Below are 330 nucleotides of genomic sequence, written 5' to 3' on the forward strand. Positions count from 1 at the left end.
AATACATGTGAGAGCGAAAACTGAGGGTGGTTTGGGATGTACTGAAAACAACAGCTAAATCTCTCTTGAATCGTAAACCTTTTCCTCATGGTTTTTAAGTTAAAAATACAATTGGCCAAAATCGGTCCAGAGTGAGATGGGGAAGAATTTCAAAAATTTTCAAAACTTTATTTCATAAAAAGATGTCCCCCATCATTTCGAAGACTGTGGTGAAATTAAAAAAAAAATGGGGAAAATTCCTATCAAAACGGAGTTCCAACTTCCTGATCCGAAACTCCGCTTTTTGAAACTCCTCTCCCCGGCCCTCGGAAAATTTTTCCCCACAAATTT

Source organism: Octopus bimaculoides, chromosome 1 (genome assembly GCF_001194135.2).
Source record: "Octopus bimaculoides isolate UCB-OBI-ISO-001 chromosome 1, ASM119413v2, whole genome shotgun sequence".
NCBI classification, from domain to species: domain Eukaryota; kingdom Metazoa; phylum Mollusca; class Cephalopoda; order Octopoda; family Octopodidae; genus Octopus; species Octopus bimaculoides.